This window comes from Capsicum annuum, chromosome 11, assembly GCF_002878395.1.
Source record: "Capsicum annuum cultivar UCD-10X-F1 chromosome 11, UCD10Xv1.1, whole genome shotgun sequence".
NCBI lineage: Eukaryota > Viridiplantae > Streptophyta > Magnoliopsida > Solanales > Solanaceae > Capsicum > Capsicum annuum.
In genome coordinates, this window is record NC_061121.1 from 224,143,946 (window position 1) to 224,162,519 (window position 18,574).

The window sequence follows — 18,574 nt, forward strand, 5'->3', positions numbered from 1 at the left end:
AGCATATCCAAATTATATCCTATATATTTCAGGTATGTTGGACCTTCATTGCCTGCTGATCTATCCAATGATTTTTTGATGGGATAGTTCTATCGTTGTGACCACAATATCGAATTACCATGGCGGCTGCCTTGTTGGGAAAGTGGTTGATAGGAACTTAAGACTTTTTGGGGGAGAATATAGGCTCATTACATTCATAAAAAAAGATATGAGAATTTAACTTAAGTAATTGAGCGTGAGAGCCAAATGAATCGCCTTTTCTTCGCTTCGGTAGTGAATCACCTACTAAAGGGGCAGGCCTGCACGCCTCTGCATCATATAAAGCAAAAAAAATAATTCTTATAAATCTTCCTCAACAATCTGAATTTTACTGGTGGAGTCTTGTTAAAAGAGTCTGTTGAAAAAGAACTACTTCCTCTTTTTTTTGGGAGGGGGAGGGGGTTAAGTCGTGATCACTTGCTGGAGCAGAAGTGTTTGATTGAGAAGTAGTAAGACAGATACTTGTTGGAGAAAAATTAGATGGATTCCCCAAAATAGAAATTGCTGCAGGTTCTTGCTAAAAAATTTCATCAGTAGGTGACAATTTAATATTCAAACTAACATTCCCAAAATCAAAGTTCCAGCTAGCATCTTAATAACATAACATTTCTACTGATCATAATTTTTTCACTCACTGAATTATATAGCTTATAAGCTTTGTGTTGTGTGCTATATCCAACAAAGATGCTTTTTTTTTTTTTTTTTTTTATCTTTCATCAAGCTTATGTCTAGCTTGTGAATTCACCAAAGTAAAAGCTATACATCCATGACACCCAAGTGGTTTACCTTGGGCTTGTTACCTCTCCATGCTTCATATGGTGTTTGATTAAGAACATCCTTGGTGGGTGAAATGTTCAGCACGTAGACAACAATAGCAACAGCTTTACCCCATAAACACTTTGGTACACCTTTGGCTTGTAACATGCTTCTGTCCATTTCAATAACCATCTAGTTCTTTCGTTTGGCTACACCATTCAGCTCTGGTGTATATAGTGTTGTGAGCTCTCTGTGAATACCATTTTCCCTGCAAAAAGTCTTGAATTAATTTTGAAATGAATTCACCATATCTATCTGTTTGAACAGCCTTGATTTTGCAACCACTTTCTCTCTCAACAAAAGACTTACATTTCTTGGAATTCTCAAATGTTTTAGATTTGAATTTCATGAAATATACCCAACTCATTCGACTAAATCATCCGTAAAAAGTAAAAAATATCGACTTTCACCTAAGGACTCAACATTCATAGGATCACATAGATCAGCTTGCACCAGTTCAAGACAAATAGAAACTCTCCAAGACTTGCCTACAAGAAATGAATTACTATTTTGTTCCCCATACACACATCCTTCACAGAATTCAAGAGCATCAATTCTTTCTAGGTAAACTAAGAACTGTATTTCTACAACCTAATAATTGCAACCCCTTTACATTCAAATAACCATACCGTAGATGCCATAAATTAGCTTTGGTACTACCTTTGGTAACTAATACAAAACTTTTAACATTAGAAACTTCAAAAGGAAACATTCTATTTTAAGTCATTTGATTGTCAACAATTTTGTATCCTGATTTTTTATCTTGAATGCTACAAGAATTTTCATAAAATAAAATAGAGTATCCACAAGTCATCAGTTACCCAACACTCAACAAGTTATGGGCCAGACAAGGAACATACTGTATATCATAGAGAAGTTTTACATTACCATGAGAAGTTCTTAGAGCAATTGTACTTTTTACTTCGATTTTCATTGCCTGGTCATTTCCAAGCTAAACTTTTGACTTCTCTGATTCATCAATTTCTCTAAACAATGAGCTTCTGCCAGACATGTGGTTGGAGCAACCACTATCAATGATCAAAACATTATCCAAACTACCATCTACTGAGGAGTGAGCCATGAAAATATTACCCTTCTTTTGTTATTTCTCAGTGAAATTTTCCTGCTATAGTTCATCCTTCTGTTTAGTACAATAATAAACTTCCATGTGCCCTATTTTTCTACAATAATGACACTGAATATTGCTCTTGAACTGCTGGTGTTTACTACAAAATTAACCTCGTTCTTTGCCATGACCTCGACCATGAAAACTACCTCTAACTCTGTATCCTATGGCATATGAGACTTCTGCTTTGCCTTTGAAAGATGAATCCACCTTAACCTGAAACTCCATCTCTTCACCCTTTTATTGAGAGACATTCATCCATCCTTATGAGATTGTAAGGAACTCATAAATTCATTAAAACCATAATCAGATAATTTATGGAACTCCTCAATGATAGCTACAACATGATCAAAACTTTTATCAAGACTTCTCAGAACATTAGAAACTATAGTTTCATCAGTAATTTTGTCACCGTATGTCTTCATATGATTAACAATTGCACTCACCATAGATAAGTAGTCCTGTACAAATTCACTTATTTTCATGGATGAATTTTCAAAATCACGCCGAAGTGATTGGAGTTTGATAGTCATTACCTTTGTCGAGCCATGAAATTCTTTCTTCAGAATATCCCATTTATTTCTGTTTTGAGGTTTCTACAGTAACAATTCTGGAAAAAACTGAGTCATGCATTGCTTAATGGATGTATAACAAAGCCTTTGAGTCCTTCCTTTTGTCCTCCCTCAACCTTTGTGCTTTATCTTCCTCAGCATAGCCATCCTCCACCAAATCCCACAATTCTTGATACTTGAACAATGTCTTTATCTTTATGCTCCAGAATTCATATTTATCTCCATTAAATATGGGACTTAGTTGTTGAGATATGGAAGATGCTGTATTGGTAGCCATCTTTCGCTCTTATTTATGATTTTCTTCTTGCTTTTGCCTTACCTCCCAGTTTGACCTAACATGAACAATAAGAAAAAAAATTTAAAAAGGTTATTGAGAATTTTTGGGTTTCAAATAAAAGGCTAGTGAGATTTTTTAGGTTTCACTCTCTCTCCGCTCTGATACCAAAAACTATTGGGGAATTGAAGAAAGAAAGAGCAATGTATAAGAGGAAGGATATAATTGCAAAGAACTTTACACTGATTTTTCATTCATTCAACTAAACCAAGTTACATAAGACTCTTTAAATAGGAATTAAAAAACCTCAACCACTAACTCAAAACATACCCACTAACTCAACGAATAATTATACACTAACCTAAATATTAACAACTAATAAAGATATGCTTTGACTAAACTAGGACTCCTAACAAATATGTTACTCTACCAACTAAATAGGAAGCTATTTTGAAATCAAACAGGAATAAGCAATATTATAAGAAAAAGAAAAACATGATGAATGCACACAGATTTATGTAGAAATCCTTGATAAAAAAACCACGGGCAGAGGAGGAGAAAAGTTCACTATATCGGAGCAAAATACAAGGAAGAGCCAAAGTTCTCAATAACACACGAGAGATTTCATATTAAAACCAACCATCTAAGTTGCACTTATATAATATGTGTGTACACGAAAACTTTAAGCCCAAAAACATAGAGGTCCATACCACGCGGGCTTCGCCTGCACTACCACCACAATACCCCCAAAAAATCTCTAACATGGGTTGCACCACAATATCTTTGGGATGGATTAACCAAATTTGGGTCACAAACTCTAAATATCTCCACCTAGACATGAATTCTAATTCAGAACTCAAATCTATTTTGAGAAAATTCTCCACCTCTTCCACAAAATTCCCTTAGGGCACATCTTAACTGCTGACACCAACCAAGTCTAAGCAGTGCTCAAACTTGACACTTGGTAGTGTCTTGGTCATCATATCAGTGGGTTATCATAGGTAGTGATTTTTCTTACCACAATATCACCAAGAGCAATAATTTCACACACAAATAATACCGAACATCAATGTTCTTTGTTCTCTTGTAAAACATATGATATTTTGTAAGGAAGATAACACTTTGACTATAGTAAAAGATTATAGTAGTCTGTAAGTCTTTGCTAAGTTTATCAAATAAAACCTTCAACCAAATAGCTTCCTTACAAGCCTGTGTAATAGCCATGTACTCTGCTTTAGTAGTTGACAAAGCAACTGTAGTCTGTAAAGTAGCTTTCCAACCGATAACACAACCATCAATGGTGAAAACATAGCCTGTAAGAGATATTCTCTTATCAAGGTCTCCTATAAAATCAGAATCAACATATCCAATCACTCCATCTCTATATCGCCCAAACTGCGAACAAACATCAACAGATCCATGCAAGTATCTGAAAATCCACCGAACTACTTTCCAATATTCTTTACCAGGATTTTCCATGTATTTGCTAACTGCACTGACTGCATATGATAAATTGGATTGAGAACACACCATCGTGTACATAAGAGACCCAACGATACTAGAGTATAGAACTTGAGACATATAGTCACGCTCATCATCTATCTTCTGAGATAACGTAGTTGGGAGGTTGAAATGAGATGCCAAGGCAGTACTACTAGGTTTGGTATTTTGCATATTGAACCTGTGAAGCACTTTCTCAATATACCTTTTCTGAATCAAGAAAAACTTACACTTCTCTCTATCCCTCAAAATTTCCATGCCAAGGATTTTCTTTTTTGTTCCTGGATCCTTCATCTCAAACTCCTTACTGAGATGGTCTTTGACTTTTATTATTTCTCTTATATCCTTTGCTTCTATCAATATATCATCAAAATACAAGAGAATATACATAAACTAACCATTAATTTTCTCCTTAAAATAGACACAACTATCATAACTACTTCTCCTAAACATATGAGAAGTCATAAAAGAGTCAAACCTCTTATACCACTTTCTAGGTGACTGTTTTAAGCCATAAAGTGACTTTTTCAGCAAGTATACATAGTCCTCCTTTTTTGAGACTACAAAACCCTCTGGTTGTTGTATATAGATGTCAAGTATACATAGTCCTCCTTTTTTGAGACTACAAAACCCTCTGGTTGTTGTATATAGATGTCCTCCTCAAGTTCTCCATATAAAAAAGTAATTTTGAGATCTAGCTGCTCAAGCTCAAGATTGTGCATGGACATAATACCAAGTAAGGCTCGAATCAAATTATGCTTTACAAATGGAGAAAGCACATCTGTGAAGTCAACACCTGAACCTGATTGTAACCTTTAACAACTAGTCTTGCTTTATACCTAGCATCTTCAACTCCTGATGTTCCTTCCTTTCTTTTAAATACCCACTTGCAACAAATAACTTTTCTATCTTTAGGCAATTTCACAAAATCCCATATGCCATTCTTATGAAGTGATTCCATCTCCTCTTGCATAGCAATTATCCATTGGCCAGAATTATCACAACTAACTGCCTCCGAGTAAGAAGAAGGTTCTTTACTAGAATTAATAACTTTTGATACATTCAATGCATGAGCAACCAATTCAACTTCACCATAATTCTGAAGAGGTCTAATATCTCTCCTAGGCCTGTCTTTAGCAATAGAATATTTTGGCACCACTTGTAGTGAGGAAGAAATAGTATCACTCTGTAACTCTAGGCTAGCCTGAGAAATAGACACTGATGTGGACTCTGATCCAATCTTCAATTATACGTGGATGCTTGACTTTTGCTGATTCATGTCAATAGGCTCATTTAGGGGTGAAACACTAGATCTTTATAGGGGGAAGCACGAAGCATAGCGGTTTCATAAAAAACAACTTCCCTGCTAATTATAACTTTTCTGTTTCTTGGACATCAAAGCTTATATCCTTTAACACCAGACTTATAACCCATAAATAAGCACTTGAAAGATCTAGGTTCCAACTTTTCATTATCAACATGAGCATAAGAAGGACATCTAAATATCTTCAAATCAGAGTAACTGGCAGGAGTATCGGACCATACCTCTTATGGAGTCTTTTTGTCAATGATGACTGAAAGAGAGAGGTTAATAAGAAGAAAAGTTGTGTAAGTAGCTTCGGACCAAAAATACTTGGGTAAACTAGCATTAGAGAGCATACAACACACCTTCTCTATTATAGTTCTATTCATTCGTTCGGCCATACCATTCCGCAATAGAGTATGACGAACTATTAAGTGCCTCACGGTTCCTTCTGACTTGCACATAACATTAAATTCATTAGAATAAAACTCTAAACCATTGTTAGTCCGAAGGCGTTTTACCTATTTCCCTGTTTGCTTTTCAATCGTAGTCTTCCACTCTTTGAAAATAGGCAACATATCATTCTTTTGCTTCAGGAAGAACACCCAAACTTTTCTAAATAGTCATCAATAATTGTCTACATGTAATTTTCACCTCCTCTAAAACGTACTCTAGAAGCAACCCAGAGGTCAGAATGAATGTAATTAAGTGTGCCTTTAGTCTTGTGGATGCCTTTAGTGGATCTGACTCTCTTCTGCTTCCCAAAAATGCAGTGCTCATAGAACTCCAATTTGGTAATACCTTGTCCATCAAGAAGTCCTCTCCTTCTTTGTTCAACCATCCCATTTTCACTCATATATCCCAGGAACATATGCCAAAGTTTAGCAACATCACTATCTGATAGAGAGAAAGTAGAAACATCTACATCACCTGTAACCGCAGAGCCTTGCAAGACGCATAAATTAATAGTCTTTCTCTCTTTTCATCACAAAAAAATCACCTTGACAAACCTTCAGGACTCCACCTTCACCAGTATACTTATATCCGTTCGAATCAATGGTACTCAACGCGATAAGATTTCTCTTCAGGTCTGGGACATACCGCACATCACCAAGTGTCCTCACAACCCCATCAAATATCTTAATCCTGATTGTTCTAGTACCATCTATCTTACAGGGTAAGTTATTTCCCATCAACACAACACCTTTAGAAACCGTTTCATATGTTGTAAACCAATCCCGATTACGACATATATGAAATGTGCAAACCGAATCAAGAATTCAATCCTCACAAAGTTTGGAGTTACCATCAGAGACTACCAAGAGTTCTCTATGACTAGTTCCATTTTCAACAATATTAGCTTCATCGAACTTCTCTGGTTGTTTTTTTTTTCTATTTTTTAGCTTTTCTTTTATTTCTATTCTCTAACTTATAACACTCAGATTTGATTTGACCCTTCTTCTTGCAGTAATTATAGGTTTTGTTTTTGTTTTTAGATTTTGACCTATTCCTGTCATCACCTCCATTTTTCCTCTCATGAGTCCTTCCTAGAACAATGAGACCATCTTCTTAAGTCTCCGACCCATTCACAAGATGCTTCATCTTCTCTTTAGAGAACAACGCATCATAGACTTTATCTAGGGTCAGGGTATCACGGCTATATAAAATAATATCCCTAAAGGTCGAGTATGATACAGGAGCTAACACAACAAAATCAACCCTAGATCTTTCTTATCGTACTTAACCTCTAAAGTCTCTAAATCAGAGATAATTTCCTTAAAGATAGATAAGTGATCCTCCAAAGGCAAACATGTGATAGGAATAAAGTCGTTATTTGAGATGCAACTTACTAGTTAGGATCTTTGTCATACATAACAATTCCAGTTTTAACCACAGCGCAGTGGCAGTGGTCTCCTTCAAAACATCCTGTAGAATCTGATTAGATAAATAAAGGTGGATCTGAGATAAAGCCTTTCGATCCTTACGTCATTTATCCTCCTCTGTCAAGAATGAGGGAATCTTATCAAACCCTAATAGAGCATCATCCAAATTTATTTGGGGGAGCAAAACCCGCATCTTAACCTGCGATAACAAAAATCATGTATTGCGGTCCAATAGCAGAATATCATACTTCATGGTTCCCATCCCCAATAAAACAACTATGTTTTCTGATACCAGTTTGTTATGAAATCAAATAGGAATAAGCAAAAGAAAAATAAGATAAACACACATAGATTTATGTGGAAACCCTTGATGGGAAAAACCATGGGCAGAGAAAGAGAAAAATTCACTATATCGGAGAGGAATACAAGGAGGAGCCAAAGTTTTCAATAACACACGAGAATTGTCATATTAAAACTAATCCTTTAAGTCACACTTATATAATATGTGCGTACAAGAAAACTCTAATCCCCAAAACATACAAGTCCATACTGCAGGGGCTTCGACCCCGCACCCCCAACGGGATCACTGGTGGGCTCCAAGATTGGGCTATGCTACCGCCGTAGACCCCCCAAAAATCTCAAACATGGGTCGCACCGCGATCTTTTTACGGTTAGATCAATAAAATTCGGGTCACAAACTCTAACAAAAACACTAACCCATTTGAATTATTATTTAACAGCATGATCCATGGAGGTATGTGTCCCCTTGCTCTCTTCTCTTAAGAAGCTCCTGATGCTGGATCTGTGTGACCCTTCACGCACAAAACCATTCTACTTTGGAGAGAGCTATTGTAATACCCTGAGAATTCCAACCGATAGTAGAACCATGCTTCAAGCTCATGAGAAATAAATTATAGTGCATTGGTAGTTTTATGATCAAGGTTTGTGTGTATTAAGGCCTCAAATATGTCCTAACTATTAGGCGAATCAAAACATCCCTTACCAATTGAATTCTTGAGAAGAATTTTGGTATAGCCAACTTCAAAATAAGCATATCTTTTGTTATACTATGAATTTTTGAGCTTATGATCCATCAAAATATAGATAATCGAATTATCTTTCCAATGATACCAATTTCACCAAAATTCAGTAGTGGAATAAAAAGTTAGGGTCATTTTACAGTGAGCTATTCGGACTGCCAAAGTGCGACGGAAAGGCCGAAGAACCGTCGCCCAAACCATCGCAACTAAGGTAGTAAGCCTGTTTTCTGGCCAAAAAGTGATGGATTGAAGGGAAGGTCCATCCCCAAGGCGACAGTTCATCGCCCAAACCGTCGGGCCTCTATTTAGCGATTTTAAGTCGTTTTTAAAAGGATTTTTGGGTCTTTTCCACCTTTTTAACACCTAATTATATCAAATCAAAGCACATAACTTCATATTCATCCATAACATCAAAATAAGGGTTCATTTCAAGATCAACCCTCAAGAACAAGGTTCAAACTCTTCTTCAAGAAAATTCAAGAATCTAAACATCATCATTCAAGAACCTTCAAGAAAAGCCTCCAAGAACATTCTCAAGGCTTCAAAAGTCAACTTGTTCCATGAAATCAAGACAAATAAGATATTTGGGATTTGATCAAGGACACATCTTTCGTCCTTGTGCCCAAAACTTATTTTAAATTACAAGTTACTGAATTTTTATGTGATTTTCCATGAATTAATGTTAGGGTTTATACCCAATTTTTATTGTTTGAAGATTTTGAGATTTCAAGTGATTGAATGTTGAATTACATGACTATTGTCATATATTTATGCATCTAATGCGATTTTTCAGATTTTTCAATTGAGTTTAAGCATGATATTGTGATTCTTGATTTTTATGAGTTTGATATTTTTGAAGTATTTTCAAAAACCATATTGAGCATGATGATTTGCTACGAATTTACATGAGTTTGAAACATGAGTTTTAAGCCCTAAAATTTAGTCTTGATATTTCAAGAAGATTGTGATTTTAATGCCTCTTTGATGATTGTTTACCAAATATTCAAGAAAGAAGTTGATCTTTTGATCCAAGCTAAGATAGGAATCCACATTATTCATACAGTTTATGATTTAAACCAAAGAAAGCACAATTAGTTTTAATTACGAACCCTTCTGCTATTTTAAGGTGGATTTCCTAAAAGTTTTGAGCAATAAGTATGGGAGTAGTATTTAGCATCGAGTTGGGTATGATTCCAAGGTCCATGCCCCAAAACTACGTGCCCCCGTAGGTTTCTGATTTGCCATAGTGGGCTAAGATAGTGATAACTAAAGTTAAGGTTCTATTCCGATGGCAAGGGTAGAACAACTCTTCCCAATGTGGGCAAGACGTTTGACTCCATGTTAGCTCTCATGGTTTATGTTGGTTAGAAGAAACTCCCAAAGTTCTACAATCCCTAAGTTTCAAAAGAAGTCCCCTATTCTCCTTAAGATGAATGTAGATGTTTTGAAAGCTATTGTTTTAAGATTTTCCAAGTTCCCTGAGTCTCCAAGTCTCCAAAATTTTATAGTCCTAAAGTTCCCAAGTCCTTGTGTTCCCAAACTCCTATCTTCCTCAAGATAAAAACATAAGTTTTGAAAGTTATTGTTTTAAAATTCCTTTTTGCTTACAAGCTTTGAGAATAAGAGGATAATACAGATTTTAGAACTAAGTATATTGACTCACGAGATTTATACTACATGTTTCATTATTCATGATTTATGAGATTTAAATTTCAAATTTATTCAAGCTATGTGAGTCATTTATATCAGCATGCATAGTTTTATAAAGAGTAATGATATTGTTGACTTAATGAATACACCCCCATATACTCAGTACATCCTCAAAGTACTGATCCACATATATGTCTATGTGCTACATTGTCTCATAATGTAGGTACATAGGCACATTCAGACTTAGACAGTTGCAGATTTCAGCTAGCGAAGTGATGAATCCTCCTACTTCGGGGACTTCAGTTGGATTTATTTATAGTGTGTCTTTTCTTATTTATGTGTATTGATTAGAGATAGTTGGAGTAGCTTCCCAACTATTTATTGTCAGTATAGCTGAGGATTCACAGATACCAGTTAGAGTCAGTATTGTAATTTCAGTCCCTTTCTTCAGACTTTATTAAAATGTAAAAGTGGTATCAATATTGTGTTTTACAGATTTCAGGATTTCTCTATATTTCCGCACATTTAACTCAGTCATTCATTCATATTTATTCAGTTGCTTAGTAGTATGCCATTAGAAGGGTTAGCTTGGGATCACTTGTGGTCCTAAGCACCGTGTGACGTCTCGGGACAGATTTTCGGGGCGTTACAACTATTCATTCCTAATAATCCTGCTTCCCAGCATTTGATTTAAGGGTTCAGTTTCTTCATGACTTGCTGGTGTTCCATGGTTGGAGAACTCATTCTTCTCTTCATGGTACTCGAAAGCTTTACGGTGAATCAGTCATGCCTGTAGGCCAATAAATAGAACCAATAGTAATAGGAAGTGAATTTGGTGCAAGTGAAGTCAGACTGAATGTTCCATCAGCTTCTTGCATAGATTCAATTACACTTTTTAGCTTTGAAAGGGACCGATTAACCTTGTTTATCTTGGGAGATGGCCATCTAGAGATCCCATGCTGCCTGCAAATGTGCTTCATTGTAGTTGGACAAATTAAACTGTAATTACGAGAACATTAACAAAAATAGTCAAATCAGCTATTACACTGGCAAAGGAAACAATGGACAGTTATTGTAAGCAACACATAGTGAAGAATAAGTTCCTAATATTTTGAATAGCATACCACCAAGACTCTTTACAGCATCCGTAAGACTTCCAGCAAAATGCTGTTGCAAAATCTCTAAGCTTATTGTTTTCTTGGTTTTTCCACGTTTTCTCTCTGATTTCTTACCAGTCTGCTTATTCTCAGAGAAAGAAGAATAATTATGGCCCTCAGCTGTACCATTTACGCCCTCGGCACCTTTTGCCCCATTCATTTCCACATGGGACTGTTTCTCTTCTATTAGATCACGACGCGTCCTTCCATTTGCTACACTACAGGGTGAGGAAGGGACTTGGTGGTTGGCATAGATTCAAACCTCGAACCAAGCTTTTCTTTCTGGGATGCTTTGATAATCTTAACTGATCTCCAGTCATGCTCAAGTTTCCCTCTAGAAGCAACCCTAAGACTCCTAAAGTGCTGCTTAATTGTCAATAAGAGTGAGTTCAGCAAAGCAAACAGGTCAGTGTAATCATCATCATTTGGTGGCAGAAAAAACTCTAAAATATCATCATAATTGCCAGTATGAGTGCTCCGTAAGCAGATTGCAAAACAGTGGGACAACCCGAACAAACGTGCATAGTGCACCAAGGGGTACTCCATTTTGCAAAACTGTCCTATATCTTCACAAAATCATGACTTTTAGGAAGCATATGCCCTTCCAGCGCGCTACTCCCTGTCCCTTTTGTAAGTGAAGCTCAGCACAAGCCTCGCGGAAACCCCATCTGTGAGCATCAACCACATAAAATGCCACATCTGTCTAGGACATACAGACTTGTCCCATGTCGCTTCCATCAAAGCTACTACAGCTTTTTTAAACCCACCGCCATCAGCCAGACACTGCGATGCCTACACAGAACCCATGTCTGAGCCAGAGGCAATTTATAAGTTTCATATACAGCTGTTAATATCTCCAAGATTTCAACGGAAGCATTCTGCCGACCTTCATTACAGATCTGGTTCATAGAATAGCCAACGACATAAACTAACTCAAACAACAATTAACAGCAGCTTAGATGAGATGTATCCAGAAAAAAGGAATTAAAAAAGTTATGCATTTGGTTTATATGACGATGCATCTTACTGATAAAAACTTCTTAGTAACTTCACAAGTACTTATTAAAGTAGTTGAATCACTAGCTGATGATTTGATATCCCGTGCAACTAAGAGAACAAGCACTAATGCACCTTCATGAACCAGTAAAATATCAAATCAAAGCATGAAAAAAAGCAATCCATTGCATGCATATGGAAGCAAAAGACTCATCAAACCACATGTAACATAGTCGCAAAATATCAACAACAAAAAATAGTAATACACTAATAGCTACATTCAACATTTCCTTACTAATGTTTTCTCACCACAAGATAGAACCATCCCACCCAGTCTGGGGTTCTATTTTCTAGCTACAATTACTGACATAGCTTTATAATTGATACTTACAGATCACAAGATATTCGTTCTAAATCACATCATGCACTTGATTAAAATTGACATTGGTTATTCATTCAGATTCTCTAAAAGCTTCAGACAGGGGCTTGTTGATCGTCCAGTTAAGATTTTGGCACCAATACACATCAATCAAAAGCAAGAAAACAGTTTCAAAAACCACCACATTCAGCTGTTTATATTGATGACTTTTTGACAAGATATTTTTCACTGACAGCTAAAAGATGATACAACAAGCCAGAAAACACTTCAGTTAATTCTGTCTAGTAAGCCGACTTAATTTAGATGTTCTCCTTTAACCAAAAAGTGCAATTCCATAAGAAGAATGGAATGATGGGTGGCAATATGGCAGCACTTACTAAAAATTTAGAAAATTTGCCACCACTTTATGAATAAAACCTCAGATGTTAGTGAGTATGATAAGATTAATCGATAGTTGTAGCATTTAGATACCACAGAATTGGTGCAGCAAACAAGAAGAGTCATACCAACTAGTCAAAGAGTTATGTAATGGAAATGATAAAAACCAACCTCGAGTGCTTTGCATACTTTATCAACTTCAGGAGCATAGTTGATTTTCTGGGAGGTCATTATGAGCTCCAGTACACCAACACAAAACTAACCAGCCGGTTCAAATACTGATAATGCAGAAGTTCTACATTGTAATGCAAGGCGTGATTATGACGAAGGAACTCTTTACTGGATTAATACTGTAAATTTGGAGTCCATTATGACAACTTTTTCCGGTACACGCGGCCCGAAAGTCCTAGATGTCACACCCCTTTTTAACCCAAAAAAAGATATTATATTTTAATATTCGAAAAGGGTTTTTATTATTAAGTGATAAAAGAAAATAATTTATTTCGAAAAGGACCTTTAACAATCAAAACTCGGAATCACCACTTGGCATAAATCTGGTGTGCCAAGTTAAATTTGAAAATCATTTTTCAAAACTATTTTGACTCTTTTAAACTGATCCGCAAACAGAGATTCCGATTAAGGAATTTTGTTGACCGAGGGAAAGGTGTTAGGCACTCCTCGATCCCATGGTTCTACCATGATTGCTTCGTAGAGTATATCAGCTAATTTGACACTATGAAGTGAATAAACCGCAAAACATATAAAACAAACAAACCAAACAAACGAAAATTCAAAAGTTAATGTCCAGTTCGATTATTACGAACCGAAATGAAGAAAGCTGAAATTAAAACCTAAACTATTCTATCTATCCTACACTATGCTTTACCTGATGCCTCAGGGCTTCACCACGAACGTCCTTCACATACAAGATACTTCGGGGCATTTCCCGGTGAATAAATATAATTTCCCTCGGGGCATTCCCTGGTGAATAAATACAATTTTCTTCGGGGCATTCCCCGGCCAAATGAGTACAATGAATTCAAATACGATAAAACAACAATCATTCACCAAACATCCAAATATTCAATAATCCACTTTTCCTAAGTTTTTCCTACCCAACCTACCATTTGCCTATTAATTCTTGACCTAAAGCATGATATTATCGGGTTTGATCCAATCAACGTTAATTTTAAACCAAACAATCAATCAATGATGCAAAAAGGGAAATTACATTCATTTTATCAATTTTCTATTTCCTCCCCCAAATTTCATTTTAAACACAAACGGAATATCATTCAACCATGCAATCCATAATAACAAAATCAAACACCGAACTAAAACAAATAACAATTCACACTATCATTGATACAAGCATGAGGAGCACAAAGATTACAAGTTTTTGTTGAAGGTCCAAGTTTTGGATTTGCAAAGTGAATTGAAGACCTTTTTCAAAGCCTTGTCCAAGCTCGGGAACTACAAAGACTACAAGGCGCGTTTATGAAAATAAACGCGTTTGAGCTTGTTGTGAACACGCCCAAGGGAGTGTACGCCTTGACATGTGAGGGCTGGCCTTAGGTGCTCAAAAATACACCCAAGGCTGCCCCAAATACACTTCACGCCCGCCACCCCCATTAAGGGCAAAGGAGTTCTTTTGCAACACTTTTTGTAATAAACTATTTAAACATATTCCTTAGTCTTGTTCCTTAGTTAGCTCATTTTAAAATCACTTTGTAACATTGAATACCATATTTCCTCTCAAGAAGAGAGTAGACCACCAAACATTTTAAGCTTCACAAGTGAAAGGTTCCACTTGTGTTGTGAGACAGCTAGAAACGAGAGTGCTTAAGTGAACCGAGTTCCTCTTGTGTTCCTGTAAGAACTTGGTACTTGTTAATATGATTTGTAGAGGTTTTAGAGTTTTATACACTCTTTAGTTGCTACATTTTATATTCTCTGTGTCAAGTTATCTATCTCCTTATCTTTCAAGTTTGTGTGTTTGTTGTTTCCGTTTGATGTCTTGTACGTGTGGACTATTTTTGTGAGTTTGTGGACTGTTTTGTGCTCATGTAGATACCGTTTGGTATAAGATCTAAGGCTGGTTGTTTTCCTACACTACCAATATTGGGATCTCTAAGTTGAAAAATAAAAATAAAATAAAATAAAGAGGTGTTGAAAAGCTGAAAATTCCAAAAAGAAGCAAATCTGTCCATTCTTGTTGTCTTGGCCGAAATTGTGTCTTGTTGTTGTTTTGGCCGAGATTTGTGCCTAGTTTTCTTGTGACTTTTGTGTGTTATAGTGTTATATCTTTGTTTCCTAACATTAGAAGAGGTGTCCAAGTTGAAAATCTTACAAAAAGAAGTTATTCTACGGGTTGGGTGTCTTGGCCGAAATGTTGTTGTTGTTTGGCCGAATTTGTGTCTAGATTAAGTGTTATTTTACTTGTCTTAGTAGTTTCGTGCGTTATCTTATTGTTTCCCTAGCACACTTGAGTCTAAAGTCCAAGATTTGAGCTTTGTTAAGTTGTTGTTGAAAGGTTGGACGGTTTAGATATTGTTATTGTTCAAAGTGTTCTTGTTGTTGTTCATGTTGTTCTTGAGTAATATTCAACAAAAGGCCTTGTTCGATTTGAAAAAAGGAAGAGAGAGGTAAGGTATTGTTTTGTCTTGGAACTAATTTCAAGACAACACTAAAGTGGCAAAGAAACAAAGACCTACCAAAAGCTTTCCTACCAAAAGAGTGTCAAAACATTTTTCAAGAAAGGCCAAAAGAGGAAAGGAAAAAGACAAGGCAAAAAGGTGTTTTGCCATTTTAGTGCAAGTTGGTGAAAATATGATGTAAACCTTTTTGACCTTTGGGAAGAGAGTTCAAAGTCTTATCTTCTCATTCCAAAACCAAAAATCATCACCAAAACAACTAGATTTAACAACCTAAGTTGAAAAACATCAACTTTCAAGCAAAAACAACAACGCCAACGGCCAAAAAAATAGAAAGTGTGGGCCACATCAACAATAAAACTTAAGTCATAGGACCTTATAAGTTTCTTTCCTTGTCTGTATTAGTTTCATTTTCATTGACTCCTAGACTAGTTGACAACTAGTAACAACCTACTAAGTTGTGAACAAGTTTTTGAGTACTTCTTTCGTGTAAGTGTTACTTGTGGTGCTTTGCTCGTTATAGTTCATAGTTGTTTTTCGTTCAAGTGCGTACAAAACTTCTTTGAGTCTTCTAACCAAAATACACTCCAAATCAAGAGTAGACTCATTCCTAAGCACTCAAGGATTGATAGTCGGCTTACAACACTTGAAGGACCAAGTGAGAAAGCCGAGTGTGAAGAATGTCTAGCGTATTTTAAACTAACGTTTGCTTGTTTTGTAGGTACAATTGAAAATGGAACCCAAAAATTCCAATTCCTCAACCGTGGAAAATAATGTTATGAATGTCCTCTTAGCTAGTCTTGAAACTTTATCTCGAGGCGTGGCTAGGATGAAGGCAAATATTGAGAAGTTAGGTTCAGATGTGGCCTCAATGAGTGAAAGATTGGAGAGGGTGGAAATCCCAAGGAGTTCTCGACCTCATACCACTCAAAACACCTCACCTACTATTACTCCTGAGACCTTGCACCAAAGATTGTATCCACCAAGTGCTACAAACCAAGTCAATCTTTACTCCCAAAGCCGAGAACAAGATGGACCTAACCGTTGCTCACTCTACCAAGTTCCACAAGGAGGACTTGGAACCCAAATTCCATCCCTAAACCTGAATCCTCCACTCTAAAATCCTCCAACTCAAAGACCTTACACTCTACTAAATACAATGTCTCCTTCCCAAGCTACACTAACCTGGAAACACACCATCCGAGTAGAAAAAGGGGGAGAGTTAGGATCCAAGGAGAATGAGGCCAAGCCTCAAGATGGAGAGAAACTTAGTGGTGAGATACAAGAAGAATGTGAAGAAAAGAGGGCAAAGAAAAGGGAAACCGCGGGTAGTGAAGTAGGAAAGGGAAAGAAAAATGTGCTTGTGGGATTTGCCCACAAAGGATCTTTGATACTCACTAACCAATATGCTAGCACTTTGCCTAGCATTGAACCTTCTTATGTACAGGTTCAAGTTCATATGCTATCAAAGAAGTATCAAAAAGGGATTCCACATGATAACATGGGAAATGAGCTAGTGACACCCTTGGCCAAGGGCTCTAAATAAGTATACTGCCGTGGCATACACCGAGGTATAATTGCTGCACTCTACATTTCATTAGGCTTGAAATGTTGTGATAAGGATATTAGTATCCAATGTGAAGTAGCTTCGAGTTTACATAGTGTAGAAAAGCATGAATCTTTCCTTGGTAGTTCTCTTGTTCCATAAGTTGGTCAATTTGCTCTTAAGGATAGTTCACTACTTGATCATGTGAGTGATGTGATTCAAAATCCTCAAGTTAGTGTTCATTCTTGTAATATTGACCACGATAGTGGACATATTACTTTGAGATTGTGTGATGCAAACCGTGCTACTAGTTTTGCTCAAGGTAATCATATGCCTGGAAAACTTTTGAATAAAGGTGTGCTTTCTCTTAAGAGAAGACTTCTATGCCACAAAATTTTAGTCTTGAATGTAGCCTAGTAAAGGGATTGGTTAATCTCGGCTTTACCCTTGGTTACACCATCCCTTTGATCCCGGAACACTAGTGGTTGGAAAAGGGGTTGCCTCGGCTTATGCTTATATTTCCTTGATGATTATATTATCCCTATCCTTTGTAATTTTCAAACTACGTGTTTCATGGTAAAAATAAAAGATTGCTGGTTGAATTTTAAAAGTGTACCCCCTCGGCAAGATGTTTTCACACTTGATTCCTTTCTACACTACTACTTCTTTACCTATGATGATAACCATGTTAATTTTGAATTTGTATTGCATAGTGGTAGGAAGTTTGGTGGCTGGTTTTCTTGTTTGCATGATGGTGATATGTGGTTGAGGTGGATCTTAAGATCAATAGTGGCACTATATTTGATGAGGTCCTTTGTAGAGGTAATGAAACAAATGTATCTTATGGTTCCTAAGATAAAGGTAGTCTTACCTTTTGGGTATAGTAAAGCCATTAAGACCATTGTAGTTTTCTTATCTCTTGATATTTTCCAAAGTCATTTTCTTTGTGCCATTCATGCTAAGCTTTTCATGTCACACACAAAGGACCCGTGGGTATATTCCAAATGTGAACAACCTTGGCTTGATGACATATGTGATAGTTTTGGATTGCACTCCTCTTTCCTTGATGTTTATCTTAGCCATGTCCTTTGTGATGCTTGTAGTACGTGTTTCATGATCATAACAAAGGATTGTTGGTTGTATTCCAAAAGTGTACCCCCTTGGCATGTCTATATAATTTATGGTACTAATGCTAACCCTCCTATCATGAGGATTGTGTGCTTGTTTTTCCTCTCTTTGGTTTTGCAAGGTGTGAATTTGA

General features: G+C 36.4%; 1 pseudogene; it reads right to left on the minus strand.

Moving 5' to 3' along the window:
- The window catches only part of LOC124888983, a 30,276-nt pseudogene that overhangs the window by 9,463 nt on the left and 2,239 nt on the right, over nucleotides 1–18,574 (minus strand).